Below are 25,247 nucleotides of genomic sequence, written 5' to 3' on the forward strand. Positions count from 1 at the left end.
CACCGTGATGTACAGAGGCTCATGGTCCCCAACTTCAGTCTCAGTGCCGCACAGCAAGGGCGGTATCTAAACCTAGACAACATGGGGTCCCTGTAACTTTGTCTCAGCCACAGATAGTGGCCAAAACCTCAAAACAAACTGATAGCTTTCAAGTGAACTAAATGTCTCCTGTTTATAAGGTGATCGTGAACCCCTTTTGTGTACACTCCCTGCCTCATACATTACCATGTCACATTCTAGAACTAGGCTCCAGAAGGCATAATTTACTTAAGGGGGTTGCCCAGCTCATGTGCATCTGTTCTGCTTAACTACATCGGAACCATATTGGTTAGGGACTGTGTTTTTAAGCATTTTGGTCTCTTCCAGAACAAGAGCCCTCCAAATTCCTGCTGGCCTCACATTAGTTCTCTCAGATCCTCTGGGAAAGCTCTTATTATTCCCACTTAGAGATGGGAAAACTGAGGCTCAGGGAAGAGGAACACCTGGCTGGAGTGCTACAGCTCTGTGGCTCTCCAGGGTGTCTGGGGACTGAAGGAGGCAAGGAATCTGTATTAGATGTCAAGGCTTAATATTTGCATGCAGACTAAACAATGTTGTGAGTGTGTATATAACTCTGCTTTTCCAATCTAATTATATTAGGATAATTAATAAAATATAAATTAATTTGAAGAGGTTACTGAACTCAAAGAGCTTTGGGTTATTTCATTTTTTTCCTAACTTATTAGGGATTTGGAAAATGAGTTTATTTTTATGATTTGCAATGAGAATCCTCATGCTGAGATGCCTGGGAATCACTGCAAGAGACCAAAACCGGGATTCGCTAATAAAATGCAGGGAGGTACTTGGAATAATTTAGGTCTCTGGTGGCAATGAGTTTTCCATTCTTAAACCACTACTTAGAACCAATTCGTGTATTTGAAATAAGTCTAGAAAGTGTTTGGAAGTATGTGTCATTACTGTTTAAGTTCTTCATCTAACAGCTGTCTTAAAAATAAAACAAAATCAAACCCTGGGACGCCTGGTGGTTCAGTCGGTTAAGCAGTTGCCTTCAGCTCAGGTCATGATCCCAGGGTCCTGGGATCGAGTCCCTCATTGGGCTCCCTGCTCTGTGGGGAGCCTGCTTCTCCCTCTGCCTGCCACTACCCCTGCTTGTGCTCGCTCACACTCTCTCTCTGACAAATAAATAAATAATATTAAAAAAAAAAAAAGTCCTGGTTCCTTTCCTTTCTATCTGTGTGACCTTGGGCAATTTGCTTAACCTGTTTGTGTCCTAGTTTCCTCATTGGTAAAATGGAGAAAAGGACAGTACCTGCCTCACACCATGCTGGGAGAGTCACATGAGCTAACGCATGTGACGTCTTTCATGCATTCTTGACACCCAGCAAACACCCAGCAAATATTATGGTTGTGTTAGGCACCACTTGCCACTGTTTTTGACACATAGTTGGGACTTAGACATTTTTGGAATGAACAATGAGTAACTGAAAATGTGAAACTGGAAGAGAGGGCAGTTCTAGATATGTGATTCCTCATCTACATTTCCTTCATCCCAGGACAGCGGCTTTTGCGCAGATGACCTGTTGAGGGATTTTTGCTTCAGGGAGCTCCAGCCAGCCAGCCTGGTTCCTCAGACTTCACAAGTCTCTCGAATTTAGATGCCCCAAGACATGTGTGGAAGGGATCGGGCAGAAAGAGCCAACCTTGGAACCCAAGTGCAGGCTATATTCCTCTTGAAAGACTGTAAGAGGAAACAAGACTAGTAGACCTTCTAGATAGGAGAGAAGCAATGCCTTCTTACCACAAACCAAAATGCTGAGGACCACAGTTATAAGAGGGTCAAAGGAAGTTAGAATGAACTTTCATAGCAGGCTCAGTGTTTATCTAGCTTAAAATTTCACTTCCAGATTGTCCCATGGACAGCTATGCTTCTTTACATAAATAATCTTGGAGCCTAACAGAAAGAGGGTTTTTGTTTTTGTTTTGGTGTTGGCAAAGGGAAGTGTTGACCGAAGGTAGAGGTAAAACACCTGTTGCTAGACTTTAAAAGATGGGCTGCTCTGAGTTTCAGTGCTGGCTGACATAGCTTTCTCTCTCTTTCTCTCTCTCTCTCTCTCTTTTTCCTTTTCTTTTTTTAGAGGGGGTGGGGAGGGGCAGAGGAAAAGAGAGAATCTTAGCTAGTAATCCCAGTAAGCCCAGTGCGGAGCCCACAGTGCGGCTCAATCTCACAACCCTGAAATCATGTCCTGAGCTGAAATCAAGAGTTGGACGCTTAACTGACTGATCCACCCAGGCGCCCCTGCCATAGTGCTTTTTACCATAAGTCTCAGGCAGATGGGCCAATGAAGAGACTACCAGCTTTTCAAAATTGGCTGCCTTTTTTTTTTTTTTAAGACCAGCCAGTAATAATCCTAGCAGTTACCGTTCCATGGTAGTCCCATGTGGGCGAGGATCTGCGCTGGTGCTGTGGACACTAAGGTGAATGAAAGCCAGCTGGAGTCTTTCAGAAGTTGCCAGTATACTAACGGCTCTATGAAATGGAGATGAAGCCTTCCCTGTCACCTCCATCCACTGGCCCTGTTTCTGCTCACTGGGACCACACAGAACAAATCCAGTCTTCCAAGTATCATCTGTTTGAAGTATGAAAACCTACGTTACCCGGCCACAGGCCTCCAGCGCACCTCCTTCATAACCCACAGGACTCTTCAGCCACCTCAATAAGGTGTGGCTCCAAGACCCCCCAGCAGCAGGCTGCACACTTCAGCAATCTCTAGTTTGTCCCCATCCCTCGTGTTTGAACCAGAATGTTCCCTTCCCCTATCCCCGGGGTCTGGCCAGTCGCCAATAGACTGGGCTCCAGGTGGTCCATTTTTAGGCCAAAGTAACTGCTGGGATTCTCTCTCAGAGGGTCCAGATGAAGGAGCCTGGAGTAAAAACCAAGGAACTTGAACTGAGAATTACTTATTTGTCTTATTATTTTTCTAGCTCCCAGCCCTTATCTTGTCTTGTGTTTTCTTCCTTCCTCTTTACAATGATGAGAATATCTTCTTACCAGTGTTGTTAAGAAGCCCAAATACTGGTAAAGGGTAGTTACTAATTATTGAATGCCTTTTTCTATGTCAAGTGGTTTGTATTTCTTATTTTATGAAATCTCTTAATAGCCCTGTGAGGTGGGTTATATATTTTTTTAATTGCCATTTTCCCACTGAGGAAAACTGGGACTCAACGATTAAGTACCTTGTCACAGACAGTTAACTGGAAGACCTAGAATCCAAGCCCTGGGCTTCCTGACTTCCAAGTGTATGCTGCTTGTCCCATATCACTTGGCCTCTCTGTGACATAACACACTCAAACATTCATAGTCCTTTACCTGGCCACATTGGGTGCTCGATAAGTCAGTTTCCCTTTCTCCTACCATCCTTTGTCTTCCTTGGGGAAATATGTAGACAGCAAGTGCCATCTCAGGGAGAAGAAGGGGGTCTCAGGGTGGACTTCTCTCTCATTCCTACCCTCACTGGGATCCCTTATGCATCTTTGAGTGCTTGGTTCTGTCCCCTGGAGCAACAACCATTACTCAAGTTCAGGAGTTCTCAGCTGGAGGCAGTCCAGTCCCCCCATTGGGACATTTGAAAGTAGATAGGACACCTTTTGGTTATCAGAACTAGTAGGGACCACCCATGGCCTCTCGTGTTTGGGATGGGCCGGGATGGTAAAGTTCGGCAATGAACCCACCCAAAATAGCAATAACGTCTATTCCCTTTGAGAAGGTCAGGGCTTTGGCTGTTTTCTTGCCACTGTCCCTCCATACCCAGCTCAGTACCTGTCCCTCCATAGATGCTTAATACAAATCTTTGTTTTCCTTTGTCACCTGTCCTATTTTCTGCATCTCTCTTCTCCCACTGGAGGTTCTGAAAGATAGTTGTCCAGCTTAACTCTAATTCTAATTTCTGGAGGCCTTTTATAGCTCTGTCTCATCTATATTCCAATCTTCTCTCCTTCCCTTACTTTCTATATTTTCAACTATTTGGAGGCACACAGCCCTTATAAATGCCTTCTAACTTGATCAGTTACTATTTACCATTTTAGTAAAGGTCAAGGACATGGTTTTCTAGAGTAATTTTAGGTAGAAACCTTTTTTCTTTTCCAGTGGATTTAAACACCCTAAAAAGGTATTAGGTCGGTGGCCTCAATGAACGCATTGTGACGTGATTAACTCAAAGTGATCTGGCTTTGGCCCAGCCAGCAGCAGTGGCCCTGGCTGGCTTGCCTTCTCAGACCCATGAAGCTACAGTCTGGATGGGTTACAGGGAGGGAGAGGCCCCTTAAAAGGCCAATGAGGAAAACGCTAAAGCTTGAGGTCTGACCAGTTTCATCATTCTCGCTGACATGCCCAGAAAGCTGGTACCATGTAGCTCAAGGACTCTACCTCACTCCGGAACAGATAACCTGGTAAAGGGGAGTCAGAACTGGAATCCCAGGACACGTGTGTGCCCTGATTCTGGCTCCAGAATCACAGCACAGTGCTGCAGGGGCAAAGCATATCTGTGGTTGGATATTTCCAGAGTTCACAGCTTCTACTTTCTGGCTGATTTCTTTGGTAAGACCCTTAGCTCCCTTCTCCTTTATACATCTCAGACAGGAGGTTCTCTTCCCATGCTGGGAATTCCCCACTCTAATCCACTTGGTCTCTCTCACTTTAGGGAATTATTTAGTCTTAAGTTCATTTTTGTTCTTTCTTAATGGAAAATCACTCTACAGAGTAGCATAGCTCAGGACTGATAAGGAAGGGCTGAGAAGGATCACAAAGCAGAGAAATGTGGTGAAGGCGGAAAGAACTAGCGTTTACTTAGCACCAGCTCTGTGCCAAGCGCACTACCTATCACGTATCACGTTCGAATCTTTTTCCAGATCCACGAAGGAGTATATTAGTCAGGGTATACTCACTTAGACTTTAAAGACAAACAACTTTCAAATTTCCATGGCTATAAAAAAAAGAAAGAAAGAAAGAAAGAAAAAGGAAAGAAGAAAAAAAAAAGATTTTTATCTTGCTTCCGCTACATGTCTCCAACTGTAGCTTCATTCCAGGTCATCTTAACTTTAGGCTTAAGGCTAACAGAATAGCTATTATTGGAAATATTTCAGGTTGCTATGGCAGGGGGATAGAAGATTATGCAAAATCATGAACTACTTTGCAAAGATTCCACAAGGAAATGACACATGTCACATATGCTCACATTTTATTGGCGAAAGCAAGTCTCAAGGCCATGCCTACCTATAAAGGGAACAGAGGAATGCAATCCAACTATATGTGCAGAAGGAGAGCTAGAAACATTTGGTGGATAACGTGTTATTATAGCTGAGAAAATGGATGCTTACGAGAGTGAGTGGGTAGTGGAGTTGGAACTCCAAGCCAGGTCTTGTGACTTGGTCTCCTGGGCTCTCTACTCTCCTATAGCAGGTACGTTCTGTGAGCACATTGTCACATACGTGGCATCATATCTTCTCTTCAAATAAAGTGTCCTTGGGGCTTAAGAAGGAGGTGTGCACAGGCACCTGGGTATGAATAGGTTAGAGTCAAAGTTAATGTGACTCAGCACATTTATTTCCTTTATTGTACCAATTTCTACTCTCTGTAAAGTCTTTAACACGCGTGGCATGAAATCATTATGTAATAGAAGTTTCATCTCTGAACACATGCCAGATTTTTGTTTTTAATCAGAGTTTCAAGTACAACAGCTTTCCTTGCTTATTGCTTTTATTTGCTGTATAATGAGAAAACGGTCACTGTGCCCTTAGTCTGGTAAGGCTGTTGGCTTGGTGGATGTTCAAGGTCCAAGGGAAAGGATGTCCCAGATTCCCTCTATTATTTTCAAGATAATCTCTAGAAAAAAAAAGTCTTATTCAAAGAAACAAAATAATAAGACTAATTCTACCAGCCCTTAGAAAATCATTCCCAATATTTCAACTCCCTGGAGCCCAGCGGAAAGGCTACGCTATGTTAGTTCTTCTCAGAATTTTCTAATCTAAGTACCCCTAATGGAAGGGAGAAGAAATCCTAAGTGGTGTGCCACAGGTGCAGTTTCAGATTTTAACCAGTCCTGGGTACGTGCGTGTATGTTTGCATTCTGCTCCATAACATACCCACATTTGTCTGCATATAAAATGTTTTAAATCACTCACCACTGCATAAAATTGATATGCCAGAAAAATACTTATTATTCTTGACTTTCACCACTCCCTTGGAATCTGACCTCAAGCCTTCCCTATCCTTAAATAACAATATGCCTATCACCTGAAAATGCACCCCCCCAGGGATAAGGTTTACTCTTAGGTTGAGGATATGCGGGGTTTCCCTTGGCAATTAGAGTACCCCCAAAAACCAGGAGAGGATAAAGGTGAAAACAAAGAGGAAGTGGAGGGGGTTGCCTGGGTGGCTCAGTCGGTTAAGAGTCTGCCTTCAGTTCAGGTCAGGATCCCAGAGTCCTGAGATTGAGTCCCACATCGGACTCCCTGCTCAGTGGAAAATCTGCTTCTCCTTCTCCCTCCCCTCTGGGTTCTCTCTCTCTCTCTTTCAAATAAATAAATGAATTTTTAAAAAGAAGAAGAAGAGCAAAAGCCAGGGGTTTCCAAGGTTATCCATGATGCAGTTATCCCCCTCCCCACGTACCCTACCACACCCTCCATTGCTTACTCTACTCCAACCCCACTGGCGTCTGGTTGTTTCCCACACACAGAAAGCAGTCTTCCACCTCCGGACCTCTCACTTGCTTCTCTTTCTGCCTGGAGAGCTCTTCCCCAGATATCTACATGGATCTCTCTTTTGCTTCTTTCAAGTTTTTGTGCGGTACCACCTTTTCACTGAGGCTATCCTAACCCTGTGTCCCCACCCCCCAGCCCTCGTACTCCCTTTTAACTCTCTTTTCCTGCTTTGAAATTCTCCATACCTTTTAACACAACTTATAGATTTTATTCAGTGTCCATTTCCATCCACTAGAACACAAGCTCCATAAGCACAGAGATGTTCGTCTTTTGTTTCCTGAAATACCCCCAGTGCCTAAAACTGTCTGCTGGAATCGGTTGATACATGTTTGCTGAATGAAAAACCAAGAACCCGCCCATGCTGAGAAATAGGCAGACTTGCAATCAGCCAGCTAGTGAGAACGTGCAGCAGGGGCCTTTGTTGTCAGCAGGCTGACTTGGCCCTACCTTGGGAGCTGGTTCAGGAATCTTGGAGGTTCCCTCAGGCAGGATCATCTGCCCACTTTCCCAGCGTCGTTCTGGTAACTGTCTGTGAGGCCCAAGGAAAAGGTCTGGTTCCAGAGAGCATCTAAATGTCTCCTCCCAACATCCTCTGCTCCTCCCCCTCCTTCATCACACACAAATACACCACACAACCCTCTCATTTTCCAAGGACACAACTCAGGCTATTTCCAAAACTGAGATTCAGATCCAAAACAGTAGCACGGTGTGTCTCCATGTGCACAGGAAGAGACAGAAGACCTCTGAGCAATTTCCTGGCCCTATATTTTTCCATTCCAGTAAATGAGGCCTTCTTTAGCTCAGGAATCTCTCCCTGAACCAAGCCAATGCCTTACTGCTGCCTGCCATTTGTCACCGCCTGGGCTTGCTTCTTTGTTCTTTTATTTTCTATTTTAAGTGACCAGTGCCAGGGTCCCTTATGTCAAAAAACTTTTGACTTCCAACTCTACCAGGTGTTGACTACTCGTTAAGGCACACACAATGCTAATGGAGAGTGCCCTTCCCAAATAGGCATTTTATTTAATAATACGAAATACTTCAACTGCACTCTGTCTTCAAAGAGTTCTGCAAACTGCATATGCTGTTAGGCTGAGCAGCACTTGAGTTCATGTTTTATGGCTCAGAAACCAGCAAGGTTAAATAATTGCTAAGACTCTCGCTAGCTGTGCTTCAGACAAGGCACTTTGCTTTTTTTTTTAATGGATAAGGAAATATAATCCATAAAAATGTTATTCTTTAGCAGCTGACTTAAAAAATTAGTTTTCAGTTCTCCCCATGTGCTTTTTTAAAAGCCATATTTGTAACTTGCTGCCTTGGCTGTGCTGGCTTCTCTTTGTTCCCAGAGACCGTTTGAATCACGGTCCTCTTCTCCCTTATCCCCATCCCTCCTCTTCCTCTTTCTTTCTTTCTTTTTTTTTTTTTTTTTTAAGATTTTATTTACTTATTTGAGAGAAAGAGAGGGAGAGCAGTAGCAAGGGGGAGAGGCTGAGGGGAAGGAGAGAGGCAGATTCCCTGCTGATCAGGGAGCTGGATGTGGGACTCAATCCCAGGTCCCTGGGATTTCTCTCTCCTTCTGCCCCTTCCCCTGCCCTCTCTCTCTAAAAATAAATAAATAAAACTTTACCCCCAAAATAAGCCAAAGTTCCTGGAAGAAGGCTGTTTGGCAAGGGCCATGGTAGGGGCAGTCCAGGTGGTGAGAAACGGCTGGAATCTGCATGGACATTGAAAACAGAACCCACAGTATTTGGTAATCCATATACTTGGGCACTCAGGAGGTCTGTCCAGGACTATGTCAGTGAGCTGTGAAGGAATGGTTATGGATGGTGTGCCTTCTTCCCTTCCAGTAAAGGAAGAAGAGGCAGGATTCTTGTTGGTTCAACACCCTTGCCTTTTGTTTTTTTTCCCTTCACGTTAATTGAGGGCCTATTTATGTGCTATAAGCATTGTGTTGGGATATAGCAGTAAATGTGAACAGGGTGACTGCCCTTACAGAGCAAACAGTTTACAAAGAGAGTCAGATGTTAAGTGAATAATCACACACACGTAAATGTAAAATGACCACTCTAATGTACACTAGGTGCCAAAATTAGTTTATCTGGGGTCATCTGGGTGGCTCGGTTATTAGGCATCTGCCTTCCGCTCAGAACATGATCCTGGGGTCCTCTGATCAAGCCCTGCATTGGGCTGCCTGCTCCACAGGCAACCTGCTTCTCCCTCTCACACTCCCCCTGCTTGTGTTCCCTCTCCCGCTGTCTCTCTCTGTCAAAGGAATAAATAACATCTTAAAAAAAAAAAAAAAAAAAAAAAAGGTTTATCTGCCCTGGTCAGGAAGCGCTAAAGAAAGAACGCTTTACTGGGATCTGAATAGACACGTGCCAACCAGACAAAGATGGCAGAGGGAGGGGAAGAGTGTCCCAGGCCATGGGAATGGCATGCACAGTGGTTCTGGAGGGAGGGGGAGCACAGTATGGATGAGGAACTGAGAGAAGGTCAAAGTGAGTAAAATGCAGAGAGCTTGGGGAACATGAGCAAAATGAAGCTGGAGAAATGGACAGGGTCAGACTGTTGGGCTTGTGGGCCATGTTCAGATTTTGATCCTCAGCCTGAAATCAATGGGAAATAGCTGGAAGCCTTCAAGTAGGGGAATGATGGTGCTACGTGCTTGCTGAGTGGAGTGAGAGTGATGCGGAAGGCCAAGTACGAGACAAATGCAGCAGCTCAGGTGAGTCGGTGCTTGGTGCTCCTGTGGACCTGGGAGAGAGCTGGGAGGTCCTGATGAGAAGAAAGATCAAGATCCGAGAGCTATTTAGAAAGTAGACCAGGGTTTGGTTGGGCCAAGAGGCATGTTCCCAGTTCTTTGTTTCAAATACTTGTACCAGTGGGGGTAAGACTCTCCTATTTGTAGAAGTCACCTACTTATATTAGACCAAGCCCTAAGGCAAGCTGGAAAATCTATTTTTCTTTAAATATTTTTTTAAAAAGGTTTGCCGTAGGATGGTTTAGTGTCTAGGCTTACCAGAAAGAGAGGATGAGACAGATGATTGTCCCTAGCCCTGTCCTGGCCTGCTTGTATAATGAATTAATATAGTCCTGCACCAACAACAAGGTCTCTAAGCCAGCATTGTCCAAAAGAAACATAATATGATACAAGCCCCAAATGTGATCTTGTATTTATGAGTAGCTATATTTAAAGAGAAAAAACCCAGATGAAATTAATTTGAATAACCTATTTTATTTAACCCAGTAAATTTAAAAAAAAATACTGAGACAGGTAACCAACAGAATAATCACTAGTGAGGTACTTTTTTTTTTTAACTAAATTTTTAAAATCCAGTGTGCTTCTACACATATAGCATGTCTATATTTGGATTAGCCATATTTCATGTGCTCAAAAGCCACATCACACATGGCTGGTGAGTACTGAACTGGACCACATAGCTCTAAACCACCGAAGAGGCCACACAGATCTTAAAACCACATACAAAACACTGAAAATATGTCCTTCTACAGTAATTTAAAAAGGCAAGTAGGGAAACCTGGGTGGCTCAGTCGGTTAAGCGTCTGCCTTCGGCTCTGGTCAGAATCCCAGGGTCCTGGGATCGAGCCCCACGATGGGCTCCTTGCTCAGCAAGGAGCCTGACTCTCCCTCTGCCGTCTGCTTGCCTCTCTCCCTACTTGGGTGCTGTGTGTGTGTGTGTGCATGTGTGTGTGTCATATAAATAAATAAATCTTTTTTTTTAAAGGCAAGTAATATTTTAAGTAGAGCTTCTTCAATTTCAAAATCAAATAATTTGCAATTAACTAACTATATGAATTCAAGGAAGCTGGTTTTCTTTTCCATGCCTCAGTGTACAGAAAGGAACCACAGTGGGACTGGATAGTATGTATCAGCCTTTCTGGTCTTAACAATCACTGACTCCCTGTGAAGGAAGTCCAAATAGTTTTTCCTCCTCTTTATTTTAATTCTCATTTCCCACAGAAATCTTTCCTTCCAAACTTCTAAATTCTTCTATGATAGCTGAAGGTGGGAAATAAGCTAGTTCAATAGTAAGCAGACAAAACTCCAATAACAGTTTTCATTCTAAGGCAAAAAAAAGTTGGATTTTCTTAGGAAATATGAATACTAACTGGATATTTAATGATTAAGGAAACTTATGATGTTTTAGATATTATATATAGCACTGTGGCTGTATTTTAAGAAAAAATCCTTATGTTTAAGAGATACATCCTAAAATATATTTATAGAGGAAATAATACGTTGTCATGGATCTACTTCAAAATCATCTTAATTAGGAGGCAGGGGAGAAGGTGGGGTTTAGATGAAATAAGATTTGTTGTAACTGAAATTTGGTGTGAGATTCACATGGGATTCATTGTACTATACTCTCTACTTTTATAGTGTACTTTTTCTTTTCCTAAAGATTTCCAGACTTTCTGAGGTCCTACTTGAGGTAAGATTTTCAAACATTCCCCTTAAATACTGTGTATGCCTCATAGTACAGATGCAAAAGCTTACCTAAGCACCGAGAATACATGATTCTTATTTAATACTGCAATGGAATAAAGCCATATGTTTAAGGGCCCCAATCCCCATCGTAGTTTAAATCTCTGATATTTTTGGTGGTAACAAGACTTCACCGGTTCATCCTACACTTTGTTACAGATTTAGGATCAACATTGATAAGCAAAGCCTGTGTCTTCTGTGTCAAGGAGAGTTCCAGACTCTGCCTCAGCCACATAGGGGCTCAGGGAGCATAGTGATAAAGGACATAGATAAAGCATATAGACAAAGGACATTGCAAACCCGGAATGGTACAGACGCTTGGCCCATGGGCATAAAGACTATCACCTCTTCCTGGCTTCATGGAGGCTGCATGTGACAGGGATAGGTAGGAGCAGAGGAAGGAACTCAGAGGACATGGAGCCTCAGAGGCCAGACAACATAACACCTAAGACCCACAAAGGGGGATGTATGAGTATGGGTCACTTGTTACAAAAATGCCTGGGCATTTTGTAAATTTCTGGTGTAACACTCTCTCTAAATTCCACGCAAGATTTCTGGCTACCTCCTGTCCACTCAGCCCTCTTGAACATCGTGATGGGAGATGAGGAAGGTAGAGTCTACTTCCAAGTTCTTGCCCAAGACAGTGTGAGGAGCTGAATAATAAAGTGAGAACATAGGACTACCTTGCAGATATGCTGCCTTCAGGCACCCTTGACTGCTAAGCTTGGATCTTCCTGCCTCCAATCCTTTGGGTGCTTGACCTCTCACCAAGAACCACAGAGCAGGTGCTCATTTTCACGCCCAAAGGAATATCACTGCTAATGTCTACATAAAATTATATACAAAGGAAGAGAACAGGACTCAGTCTGAGAATGTTTTCCTTTTGCATTTTCATCAGCCAAAGGAGTATTGAGTTTAGGGTACCAACATATGGCACAAATGTTAATTTTAAGGAAAATTTGGCACCCGTAAGACGCTCAGCCATGCTACTCTCCACACATGTGATACTTGGCTTCAGTGGGGCAGTACTGTGCCAGATTTTCTTAAATGTCAAGCATTTTAAGAAATGGTTTCTTTGAATTAAAATTTCACACCCCCCCAAATGGAAATACTACTGAGATGTTTCTAAATAAAATAAGGCAACTGTTGACCAGAGGCCATGGTAGACTGCTGGAGAGCCAAACATCAGCAGAATGGTGTTTTAACTTCTAAGCAATTTATTACAGTCCTGTAGTGCATTAACCAGATGATAATCTGCAAAGAGTATCCAAGTCTTTGGGGTAAAAGAAGACTTGACAGTTTTCACTGAAGATTTGTCCTATCTGTTGACAGAATTCACTGCTGCCTAAGTCACATGAGCAGGTAGGACTTATTCATGGACATGATTCCCCCTGGGTAAGCACACTCTGGCATTCCGCAGTCCTCACGGTCAGAACAATCTGGTGGTGAAATATGTCAAGCCTGGAGCCCTAGACTTGTTTTTATGAAGCTTCCCTTGACCACTTTGGTTCATCAAGTTTACTCCAAGTTCAGACCTGACTACCTCAACTCCACTGGCTCATTTTCATCCATACGCTTCTTTTTTAAGTCATCATACACATCACAGATAAATGTTCATTTCCAGATTGCTCTCTCTCTCTGCTTAGGAGTCTGAGTCTAGATTTCCAGTTATTCCCAAATCCCTAATACAGGGAGAGACTGAGTGGTATACTTCCCAACAGATTGACAAAAAAGTACAGGAAGGGAGGAATTTGGGAATGACAAAGGCTTACAGGAGCCAGTAGAGAGTCAAGGTCATCCAGTAAGAAGTCATATATGAACTGAGATTATAGACACTTGGGCTCTAGAACTTTAAGACTCATATTCTCCCTTTGCCTCTATCACATGGAAACATTAATATAATCTGAACAAGATGATGCCTGAAATCCTCTCCCATGATTGAAACATTCTACAATGAATTCTCTTCATCTCATGGGATTTTTGTGGGAACTAAATGTAATAACGGGTATGAAAGGTTGTTTTTGTTTGTTGTTTTTGTTTTTTTGCAACTTGAGAACCATCTTGGTATAAGTTAGCACAATATCACAAAATAATTCTCTCAATAAACCTGGAATTATTTTTCATTTTATTATAAAAATGTTGGGTCAAGTTTAGCATTTTATTTAATTTCAGGTGGAAAATGAAAGGATCCACAGCAGGTGAAAAGATGCTTTGAAGGAAATGAGTAGTTTTTGTATAAATTTGAGTGAACTTTCTGGAAATCAATTTAGCAATATGTACTGAAGCCTGAAAATTCATATCCTTTGACTCGGTAATTCTATTTCTAGAGACGCTAATCTAAGGAAATGGAAGTCAAACAAGATTTATGTATAAAGTTATCTACTGCAGTGTTATTTGTATACTGCATAGAGATGTACAGTAAATAGTGTTGGAAAAGAAAACATTCATTCATATAAAAGACTTTCAAGAAACAAATCAAAATAGTAACAGTTTCCTGTTCTTCTTTAAGCATGTCAGTATTAAATTTTATGATGGTAATGAATTCATATTATATAAAGATCATTAAAAATATATCGTGTAGAGTTACTCACCTTCATCTAATTGTGGTGTTAAGACATTTTGTCTCTTAATTCATCTTGGTCAATAGTGAGCTTAACTCAACTGCTCCCATGACTTTCTTCTTATTCTTCTGCTATCAACAACGTTCTGTGGGCCTTATATTATGCCTGTCATTTGCCTGCAGGTGAGACAGCACCCAGAGCGCTGACTCACCCGTCAGACTGAGACTGTCCACATATGTGAATATCCCATATATTCTTTCTTCTCATGAAGTTCACAAGATGTGAATTGGCCCAGGGCTCATTTCTTCTAGAATAGGACCTACCGGGGCACCTGGGTGGCTCAGTGGGTTGAGCCTCTGCCTTCGACTCGGGTCATGATCTCAGGGTACTGGGATCGAGTCCCACATCGGGCTCTCTGCTCTGCAGGGAGCCTGCTTCCTCTCTCTCTCTCTCTCTCTCTGCCTCTCTGCCCACTTGTGATCTCTCTCTGTCAAATAAATAAAATCTTAAAAAAAAAAAAGAGAGATGTAGGAAATAAAAAATTTCCTATACTTCTTTAGAATAGGACCTACCAACTAACACTCCTGAAGTGTGGCTTGCTTGATTCTCCCTCAAAAGCCCCCAGGCAGAGAGGTACCTGGGTGGCTCAGTTGTTTGAGCATCTGGCTCTTGATTTTAGCTCATCATGATCTCAGGGTAGTGACATGGACCACCCCTGTCAGGCTCTGTGCTGGGCATAGACCCCAGCTTCACATATTCTCTCTCCCCCTCCCTCTCTTAAAAAAAAAAAAAAGAAAGAAAGAAAAAGAAAAAAAAAGTTCTCAGGCAGAGGCATTCTCCAGTCACATTGAATTTTCCATCAATCCCTACAAAATAGTCTTTTATTCTAAAAAAACAAAACAAAACAAAGGTTTCAGAAATTATAGGCAATTCCCTAAACTCTAGATTGAATTTACTCCTATTGTGTTATTAAATGGAATTCACATGAGTTATCTCTTACCGGATGGTAAGCAGAAAGTTGTTTTGTTATTTACTCACTACATATTCACTCAACCAAAGAGTTCCATGTTAAGTTAGCTCCAGCATTTCTTGCATTTCTTCAATCAGCATGAATGGAGATGAAAACTTGAAGGAATTATTTCCCAAATACTCCATTAAATGATGCTATCCATCAAATGTACCCTTTTCATTAGAAAGCCAGAGAAGGTTAATAATCTAACAGAATCAGCCTGCCTGTTGCTGGTAATGGAGAGTGAGGGAGAAGGGGAGAGAGACAGAGACAGACTGATTAACTAAAACCAAAGTTACTCCTAACCACTCAAAGTCAGAAAGCTCCAAAAAACCAGACAACAACCTATGGCAAAGCCCATCAAAGGATTCTTTCTTTGGCTAACCCTTCCAAGGAAATAGTCTTTAGCCAGAATCTTCCAGATTCAGTCTTGTAGCATTCAGACTCTCAGAGTAAGCCTGTCAGTATCTTAACTGGCTTTTTCTTCACCACCTCATCAATTTGTTGCACAGTTCTTGCTCAGTTTAGATTCAGCTATTTCTTCACAATTTTACAGTGATTTGGAAAATGTCCTTCATACTTTGGTTGTTGTCACTCCTCATGAAATGCCATTTACATTAGGATGATTCAGTTTAATGAATGGATTTTCTTCCTGTGTGACTGCAGCCTTAGATGAGACTAGGGCCTTGTACACTTCATTCCAGATATCGATGCAAAACAGGAGTTGTGAGGCTGCTTCCATCTTCCTCCCTAAATATACACCTTTTTCTTTCTCCCTTTGTCCAAATTCTCAGTCTTGAAATCTTAGCTGTATTTATATATGGTGTTTTCATAAATTTTAAATCTGAAACTCAGTCCAATCCTTGTCTCTGGTACTATTCTCTATTCTGTCATCTCAACTGCCTCAGGCAGGTGTGGCTTACACAGAGATTACACACCTGTGCGCACACACACACAACTTATGAATGGCAGATATGATCCTGTATGTTTTGCAAAACAATTCCATTACTGGCAATTCCATGAGAATTGGAGGTCTAGTGTTACTTGAAAGTAGCCAAAAAAAAAAATTTTTTTTAAATCTGTCTTTTGAACTGTTCATGTGCATTCCCTTTTGATGGCTTTTGCCCAATTTTCTACTTTAAGTAGTCACATTTCTGACTGATCTGTGGAGGCTCTTAGATATCAAATGATACTGTTTCTCTGTCATATGCTGCAATTATTTTTCCAGTCTGCTATTGCCTTTTTAATTTTTTAAATAAGATTTTATTTATTTGAGAGAGAGTACGGGTGGTAGGGTGGGGAGAGGGAGAAGCAGGCTCCCCGCTGAGCAGGAAACCTGATGCAGGGCTTGATCCCAGGATTCTAGGATCATGACCTGAGTCATCCAGGTGCACCAATTTTATGTGATTTTTGACATACTGGATTTTTTTTTCCTTATATAATCAAACTATTCAAACTTTTCTAGGTTGGTCTGGTTTTTTTGTTTTTTGTTTTTTGGGTTTTTGTTTTTGTTTTTGTTTTTTGTTTTTTTACCAAGGGCTTTAAAAGATTACAGGTATAAGGCACATGAAAGCCCTCTTCCCTGTGAGCTGAGCTTCAGGCTTTGAATGAAGCTGGTACAATCCTTCCCTACCATGTTCTTGAAACAACTGGGCAGGGGATCAGTCTGGAAGATATGGTTGGATTTACCCTCATCCTGAGGAGAAAAAAGTCATTGTGAAAATAAAGGAGTAGAAGTAGGGTGAATGCAGGGTGAGGAGGGACAGCAATGACACTCATGTGTCATGTGTGCTCCAAAGAATCACTTATGTGACCAGAAACTGGATGACTACTTCTGTAACCTTTTCCTAGTTCCTGAGCTTTGGGTTGATTTCAGGGGATTTTTTTAGGGGCTAATTCCTTCCCAGACTTGAGCAATCTGAATGATTCCGTGGCCAGGGTCCCCTGGGTGCAGGGGAATACTTTCAGTGGCCAGCAATGTGGTGAGGAGGTGAAGGGACCGGCCTCACCACGGCTGTGACCAGGTCCCTGACAGATGCCACTGCTGCACATCCAATGAACGTTCCGCCCTTTGCAAGTATCCTTTAGATGCTCGACCTTATTGGCTTATGGCAACAAGTATGTGAAGCAGGTAGGGCACGCCGAGGTTTCCTCTTCCTCTTCTACAGACTAGAAGTAAATAGAATACCAAATATAACTGACTTTCCAAACTTACGTGAGTGTGTGATTGAGTTCTGAAGCGAGGTGAGGTATGTGGTCTGCTATAAATGAGCAGCGTGGCCAACGGGTGTACAGGCAAAGAGAGGGGGCACATCTAGGAGGAAATGCCAACTCAGCCAGTTATTTGCTCTTTGGCCTCAGGCAAGTGGCTTCCCTCTGAGCTTCTAGTTCTCATCTCTGGAACAGAATAACGGTCTGGCAGGATTGATGTGAGGATGAAGTTACATAATGTTCCATCTCCTTCAGTCTTCTGTCTTGTTGGGGCTGTGTGGTTTTGAGGGCCACCTTGAAACTTGCATGGAAGGAGTAATATATAAAGACCCTCTCAGGAAAGGCAGAGCATGAAGAGCCCCTGCACTGTGCCTGGCGGAGAGTGGGTGCCACAATAACCTAACGTCTCCTCTACTGTGCCAGCTTCCAGTCTCCTGAGAGTTAAGATGCACTTGGGGGCTTTCCTCTGAAGAGTCCGTGTGTGGTTTATAACCCTGCTCAGCTAAAAGTCCTCCCCTATCTTAACACTTTCAGTGCTGCTGGCATTGAGGATTATGGTTCATCAAAAAGCTCAATTATTTGCCCAGTAGGCCATTGTATAAGTTGGCTTGATTAGCGTTTGCAATAGCGCATATGTAAATGTAAAGGATCTTGAAAGAGGGTTGTTAGAACAAGAGTTCAGCAACAGCCCTCAAGAGAGAGCTCAGTGTCATGGTTAAGAGTAGGAGTTGGCAAACTGCAGCCCCCAGGCCAAGTCTAGCCCATCACCTGTTTTTGTAAACAAAGTCTTATTGGAACACGGCCCCACTCCCGTTTGTTGATGTGGCTATGACGGCTGCTTTCATTACAAGGACAGGGCTGAATAGTTGCAACAGAGACTGTAGGCTTCACAAAGCCAAGATTATTTGCTCTTTGACCCTCGAAGTATAAGTTTACCAATTCCTGGCTAAGAGCTGCTACTTTCAGGCTATGTGACCTTAACAAATAATTTACACTTATTGTGCCTTAAATTCCTCTTCTGTAAAATAGGGATAGTAATAATAGTGATTGAATGAGATAATCCATGTCAAAGCCTTGCATGTGCTGAGTCCTTGGTTAATGATAGTTACTATTTTACTAATAATACCACTGATTGATAGCAAAGTCCCTTGAGTAAAGCATCCTGACCCAGGGACAAAAACCTGTTTGTTCAACTTCAGTTGCAAAGCCCCTAGGCCCACTGCATATATCAACAGCACCTAAAATAGTCACCTCTTCTTGCCACAGTAGCTTTCTTAAGAGCAGCCATTTCAGTGCCAATAGCTCAGCTTCTGGGATATTAAATGCACACTCTACCTTTCCTTCACACTTAATATAGACATTTGGATTAGTGTCATTGAATATTTTCCGATAGTCTGCATATCCTATCTGGGGGAGGGGGGGACCTGGATGAGGCCTTTTGATGGAATTTAATGTCAGTAGTATCAGCTATTTCTTTCTACAAACACGAGCAAGATATTCTAAAAGATGTGAATAATCAACCAATGTACAGGGAAGACCTTGCCTTTAGTCACTCACTGAAAATGAAAAGATTTTCTTTTATCAAAGACAATCAAGCTTGACAAATGGCATTAAAAGCCACTAAGGAAGCTGAAAAAACAGCAACTCACTTTGCTTCCTAAATATAATGGGAAATGCTTTCTCAATGTAAAGAAGAAGTCTTATCCTACAGTCCAATGAGCATATGGAGGTGATTTCCAAGAGAGAAGTGAGAAAGAAAAATCCCACAGCTCAACCTTTCACAAGTATCAGTCATGCAGGGAGAAAACCTTCTTGTACTCTCTTCCGCATTGTCAAGTTTTGCAGGTTAGAAGAGCCAAGACGAGCCATCCCTATGAGGGACCAGATCTGCAGCCCAGCTTCCCAGCAGGTGGCTAAGCAGGTTGGGGTAGGTTGGGGCTTGGGAGGAGAAAAAAAGGTGGGGAATGTTCTCTAGTTTGAGACTCACATGCCCTCAAATGATCCATGGGTGGTACCCCACCAGCACCAGGTACAGCATGACCCGCCCAGGATGCTTCCCTTTGTGGATTACTTGGACCTCACAATGGCTATTGCCTGAGCTGTGCCTCATCAATTCAGCCTTGTCACAGAGAAGAATCTCATCACCCCTGTATCCCACCCCTAGTAGCCTGATTGTGTGGAAGATAGGGAAGGATGACTGCATGTCACAGGGCTTCTTCCATCAGAATCCTTCTTTTGCCACCCTAGGCCCCATCACCTTTCCCTTATCATAGAGTTTCTGCCATTGATAAATAACACAGCTTTATGGCATGCCTCCCTGCACAGATAGCTGTGAGAATCCCCTATAGAGCTCTTAAAATAGACTAATGCCTGGTTCCCACCCCCAGATCCTGATATAAGTTAGATCTGGTGAGGGGTCTAGGCATGACATTGTGTTCAGGCATGGGGGTGGGTGGGTTCTGTGCATTTAAAAGTTCTCAAGTGATTCCCATGTACTAACCAACTATGTGCAGGGTACTCTTCTCGGTGGGTACAACTGTGAATAGAACAGGCAAAGAACTGGTCTCATGGAGCCTATGGTCTAGCGGAGTAAGACAGAGAACAAATAAATGAATGGCAAAGACTTCTTCTGACTGCCACTGGGAAAATAAAGCATGGCACCGTGCAAGAGTTGGAGGATGGGAGATGATGCAACTTTAAAATGGTCAGGGCATCATCCCTGTGGGGTCCTACTCTGCTGCTTTGCTTGTGGTAAGCTCTGTTAGCTCTCGGGGCTAGTGACAGGGTTGTGGTTAGACGCCTACTTCTTGTTCAGGAAGTGACAGTTAGTGTCCCTGTATCTCCTGAACCCAGTTTCCATAGACTGATGCACCATGCAAGACCCTCATTGGACAGCCCAGATCAATCACTGTAACCAGAAGCAGCCCCACAGGGCGTGCCTTCTCCTCAGTATGCCAGCATGCCCCCTCCCTCTTTCCCTTTCACCCACTATTAATTGGGTGGTATCTTATCACCAGCATCCTTACCGAACATAATTTGCTGACTTGTAATAATGATAATATTAAAAACAGACTGAATAACATTCACTATGTGCTGGCACTTTATAAGATATATTATCTCATTCAATTCACTGCTAAGGTCGGCAGTATCAGCTCTGGTTCATAAAGGTGGAAAACAAGAGCCTGAACGGTTAAGAGACTTATAACGTGGCTGACATTTTAGACCTTTTAGGTCCCCCCCCAACTCAGACAGTCTGTGATCCTACAATCTCCAGCTTGTTTCCTCAGCTAGGTGGCAAGCTCCTGGAGGAAAGGCACTGTGTCATATACATCTTTGCAGGAGAATCCCTTCTCTCCTCACCCCCATGTGGCCTTGCCTGAGGTAGGCAACAAATACATCAGAGGTCAATTTGTGGAGGTAACCTGGCAATCACTCCTGAGCCCCTAAGGTCCCCAAGGTATCCTTTGAGTCCTGCAAGCCTGGGTATCGCTGCTCATAAGCTTGGACTCTGTCCTTTTCTATCAAGACTGCCTGGTGGAGTTTCTATCAAGCAACACTGAGACTCCTCAGAGTGCCCCAAAGCAACTCATAGACACTTATAAATGGGTCCTGTGGGCATTTTCTCCAAGGTCTTTGCCAAAAGAGATGATTATTTCATGTTCCCCATCATTTTTGTTTCGCTAATTAAATTTTTTTAAAAAGATTAATATATGAAATAAAAAAGTCATTGCAATTTCTTAGACTAGAGATTGCTATTCAATAAGACACACTTCTGCTGATGTTTTAAGGTATTTGGAGGATGTATCTTTGAAGAGAATTCCTCATTTTTCCCCAGCTTTTCTGAGGTATAACTGGCAAATAAAATTGTAAGATCTTTAAACAACGTGATGACTCGATACACCTATACATTGTGAAAGGATCCCCTCCAACTAGTTAAGTAACATATGCATCACCCCACATATTTACCACTTTTTTGTTGGGGGGGAGAGGACTTTTAAGTTCTACCCTTTTAACAAATTTCAAATATATAGTATGGTGTTATCAACTAGAGTCACCATGTTTTACATTTGATCCTCAGATTTTTCATCATATAACTGAAATTATATACCCTTTTACCAGGCTCCATTTCCCCCACACCCAAGCCTCTGGCACCTACTTCTCAACATTCTGTTTCTAGGGGATTCGACTTTTTTTTTTTTTTTTTTTTTTTTTTAGTTTCCACATATAAGGGATGCCATGCAATATTTATCTTTCTTTCTTTTTTTTTTATTTTTTATTTATTTATTTTTTAAGATTTTATTTATTTATTTGATAGACAGAGATCACAAGCAGACAGACAGGCAGGCAGAGAGAGGGAGAGGAGGAAGCAGGCTCCCTGCAGAGCAGAGAGCCCGATGCGGGACTCGATCCCAGGACCCTGAGATCATGACCTGAACCGAAGGCAGCGGCTTAACCCACTGAGCCACCCAGGCGCCCAATATTTATCTTTCTCTGTCTAGTTTATTTCACTTAGTAGAATGCCCTCCAGCTCCATTCATACTGTCACAAATGCCAGGATTCCTTCCTTCTTAAGGCTGAATAATATTCCAGTACATATACTTTTCTTGATTTATTCATCCATTGACAGACATTTGGGTTGTTTCCACCTCTTGGCTATTGTGAATAATGCTGCTGTAAACATGGGAATGCAGGTATCTCTTCCTAGATGGAAATACAACCTAAATTCACATGTCCTCATAAAGCCACAAACAAATGTATTTCAAAAAGCAGCTATAGCAGTGCATAGTAAGAATCTTAACCAGGCAACAGTTCTCTACCAAGTAACTTCATGGCAATTAGTACCATGCAAGGCACAATGGGAGATAGACGGGTATGAATCTCGAGGTGAAAGGAGCTTATGAGAAAACAAAACCTATGTGTGAAAGAACCAGAGTGAAGTAAAGAAAAAAAAGAAACAAACAAACAAACAAACAAAAACAAAAAAATCCCAAACAAACACTGTATTTAACCCAGGGTTCAGTGGGGTGATACAATAAGATTTGAAAGAAGGAAGGGCCACCTGGGTGGCTCAGAGGGTTAAGCATCTGATTCTTGTTTTTGGCTCAGGTTATGATCTCAGGGTCCTGAGATAGAGTCTGAGTGGGTTCCACACTCACTGGAGTCTGCCTGAGATTCTCTCTCTCTCCTCCCTTTGCCCCACACCCCTCCACTCACAGGCACTCTCTCTCAAATTAATTTTAAAAACTTTAAAAAAAAAAAAAAGAAAGAAAGAGAAAGAAAGGAGGAAAAATAACTGGGCATAAGGGTTAGGGTGGAAAAGTTTCTGGGAGGAAGCCTGGAACTATGGGATGGATCAATGGAAAGAATATTCCTGGGTGGCTGACCAGTCTAAACAAAGGCCGGGAGATAGAAATCAGTTTGCTCCTTGGTGCTGAGAGGGTTTTCATGAGAAGAAGAAATCAGTTGGATCTGTTTTAAAGGACCTGAAAGTCAGGGAGAGGAGTTCACATTTGCTTTGAATGTCAGGGAGCAAAGTTTACATTGCCCTGTGTATCAGGTAGGGATTTTGTTTAGTTGTAGACACAGAACACTGCATACATTTTCCTAATGAAGTAAAGGATTTGTTTTGCCAAATAACTAGAAGACCAGCACCAAGAGGGTCACTGCAGTTTCATACTGGCAACTGCTCTCTTCCCCTCTACTATACGTTGTCATTAACTTTGTTTCATGGTTGTGATATGACTGCTGCACTTCCAACCTCATATCCACATTCCAGAAAGAAAGAATTAAAAAAGGAAAAGATAAAGCAGGTGGTTTCTGTGTTAGGAATGCAAGAGCTTTCTCAGAAATCCCTAGCCCCCCGCTGCTTACATCTCATTGGCCAGAACTGTGGCACCAGACAACCCCTACCTGAAGGGATGTTGAAAAGGCTAGCACTTCGGCTGGGCACATAGTCACCACAAGCAAAATCTAGGTTCAAATCCTAAAGGTAGAAGGAGGAATGGATATAGGAGCAGCAATTAGCAAGCTCTACAAACTATGTATAGCAATATCTATACACTATTGTTGTTGGTTCCTTAACAAAGAGCTGTCTTAGAAAAAGAGACGAGTTTCCCTGATGTCTTCAAGCTATTCCTTATGTTCCACAAATAAGTGAAACCATATGATAACTGACTTTCTCTGCTTGACTTATTTCACTTAGCATAATCTCGTCCAGTTCCATCCATGTTGATGCAAAAGTTGGGTATTCATCAGCATGGAGGATATTAGGAGAAGGAAAGGAAAAACGAAGGGAAGGAAGTCAGACTGGGAGATGAACCATGAGAGATTACAGACTCCAGAAAACAAACTGAGGGTTTTAGAGAGGAAGGGGATAGAGGATGGGTTGGCCCAGTGATGGGTATTAAGGGGGGCACGTACTGCATGGAGCACTGGGTGTTATACGCAAACAATGAATCATGGGACACTGCATCAGAAACTAAGGATGTACTGTATGGTGACTAACATAATAAAAAAAAAAAAATTGTATTTAAGAGTTTAAAAAAAAAGAAAAAGGACCAAATTTTTAGGAGATTAATTTGACTCTGGTATTCAAGAAATCTTTAAAAAAAATCTTTAAAAAAGGAGAAAAATGGTCTGGAAGAGTGGATGGAAACTGTTGAAGGAAACCTAGGAGTGAAGTGGGCAACCAGACTACAGTCCTTGCTCTGGGAATGGAAACAAAGAGAGAGGCTAACAGCCATTTCTAAGAAACAGTGAACAAGATTTTCTAGCAACCACCCAACAATGCATGGCCAATGTGAAAGGTGTTGGCAAGCTGACTTCTGAATGGTGCCCTCCCTCCTTCCCTTTCTTCCTTATCTTTTACATAAAGTTAGTATTGGGGATTTATGGGAGAGAACATATTAAAGGGAGAAACTGTCACAGAAGAATGCTAGAATGAGACACGTGGAGGTGATTACAAATCTTGGAGTATTATCACATTTTAATGTCATAAGCACTTGAGGTATGGAAAAGAGACCAGTTAGATTCGAAGTTATGGATTCCGATATGAATGTGCTCCTTCTTGGGAATGTGAGCATTGCTTTTCAGGGCAATTCTCTAAGCACAACACTTAATTAGCAAGATGAACCACATCTGAAAATAAATTATGTTCCTTTTTTTTTTTTTAAAGATTTTATTTATTTATTCGACAGAGAGAAATCAAAAGTAGATGGAGAGGCAGGCAGAGAGAGAGAGAGGGAAGCAGGCTCCCCGCTGAGCAGAGAGCCCGATGCGGGGCTCGATCCCAAGACCCTGAGATCATGACCTGAGCCAAAGGCAGCGGCTTAACCCACTGAGCCACCCAGGCGCCCCAATTATGTTCCTTTTGATGACTAATCCTAAACAACAACAGAAAAGCATTGTCTATTTGTTAGATGGGAAGTAGAAAGAAAAGAGCACAAGGAAAGAACTCCACAGACTTTTTTTGTAGTTTTATCTACTAGTTAGTGCTAATGAACAGAATAAGATCATTTTATGACGAGAAAGTTACTGCAATTTGAAAATGTCTCACTTAAAACTGTTGGTAACGGGACGCCTGGGTGGCTCAGTTGGTTGGACGACTGCCTTCGGCTCAGGTCATGATCCTGGAGTCCCGGGATGGAGTCCCGCATCGGGCTCCCAGCTCCATGGGGAGTCTGCTTCTCTCTCTGACCTTCTCCTCGTTCATGCTCTCTCTCACTGTCTCTCTCTCAAGTAAATAAATAAAAAAATCTTTAAAAAAAAAAAAAAAAAAACTGTTGGTAAGTACCAGTCATTTTACAAGGCCGTGAAGACTCAGAGAAGTTTAGGCATCAGTCCAGCCCTCAAGAGGATCCCAGTGACGTAGGCAAGCAGGTTGTTGCAGTGCTCAGGGAGGAATCCGTGTGACGGGTGTGGGCACCGACTGTGGGAGCTGAGAGGAAGGAGGGACTAATTCTGTCTGAGGGCTGGAGCAGGCTTGCGCTTTGCCATTTTATGATTGTACAGTGTCATAAATAGGCTTGGACTTTTGCCCTGGAAGAAGATTTATGCACCCTAATTACCTTAGTGCCCTGGGAGAGGACCTGATAATCCAAGGGTCTCATCCTTAGCATCCCAAAGTTCCTTCTCAGCACTGGGGAAGGAGCCAGAATAAACTCAGGGATGGGTAGCTTGAAGAAACTGGATTAGTCATATTTGCCTT

At 42.5% G+C, this 25,247-nt stretch overlaps 1 protein-coding gene across 2 annotated transcripts in view; it reads left to right on the top strand.

The window, feature by feature from the left end:
* Positions 1–25,247, top strand: part of ZNF366 (zinc finger protein 366) — a 68,197-nt gene that overhangs the window by 12,426 nt on the left and 30,524 nt on the right. Inside the window, exon 1 of one of the 2 annotated variants that reach the window (XM_032336004.1) lies at positions 9,359–9,478. The exons of the other annotated variant lie outside the window; for it this stretch is intronic. The gene's annotated coding sequence lies outside the window, so the exon portion shown is untranslated. Of the gene's footprint in view, positions 1–9,358; positions 9,479–25,247 lie in introns of those variants that run through there. 2 annotated transcript variants of the gene reach the window in all.

This window comes from Mustela erminea, chromosome 3 (genome assembly GCF_009829155.1).
Source record: "Mustela erminea isolate mMusErm1 chromosome 3, mMusErm1.Pri, whole genome shotgun sequence".
Taxonomy (NCBI): domain Eukaryota; kingdom Metazoa; phylum Chordata; class Mammalia; order Carnivora; family Mustelidae; genus Mustela; species Mustela erminea.